This window comes from Leuciscus leuciscus (assembly GCF_965113295.1).
Source record: "Leuciscus leuciscus genome assembly, chromosome: 15".
In the NCBI taxonomy this organism is placed as follows: domain Eukaryota; kingdom Metazoa; phylum Chordata; class Actinopteri; order Cypriniformes; family Leuciscidae; genus Leuciscus; species Leuciscus leuciscus.
The window spans coordinates 36362284-36362556 of NC_138739.1; the positions used below are offsets into that span (position 1 = coordinate 36362284).

General features: G+C 37.0%; 1 protein-coding gene across 12 annotated transcripts in view; it reads left to right on the top strand.

Annotated features, from left to right (window-relative positions):
• The window catches only part of grip2b (glutamate receptor interacting protein 2b), a 182079-nt gene that overhangs the window by 175068 nt on the left and 6738 nt on the right, over positions 1-273 (top strand). The gene's annotated exons all lie outside the window — the stretch shown is intronic.

Genomic DNA, 273 nt, shown 5'->3' on the forward strand with positions numbered 1-273 from the left:
TCTAATGCAAAAGAATTGGTCCAAACCACACCTAAACAATATTGTTGGAACCACTTTAAAAATATTGTTTTCCAACTGATGAACGATAAAAACGTTGACAGCCAATCAGAATCCTGCTTTAAAGAGCTTGAGCATTTAAAGCGGCAGACGACAAATAATAATCAGAACAATATCATCTACTGGTATTAGTTATTGTTATCGTTCCTGGTGTGAACGGGCCTTTACGTGGAATTTTAGGACGTTTACTGACATGTCTAAATGTTTCTCCGCCAG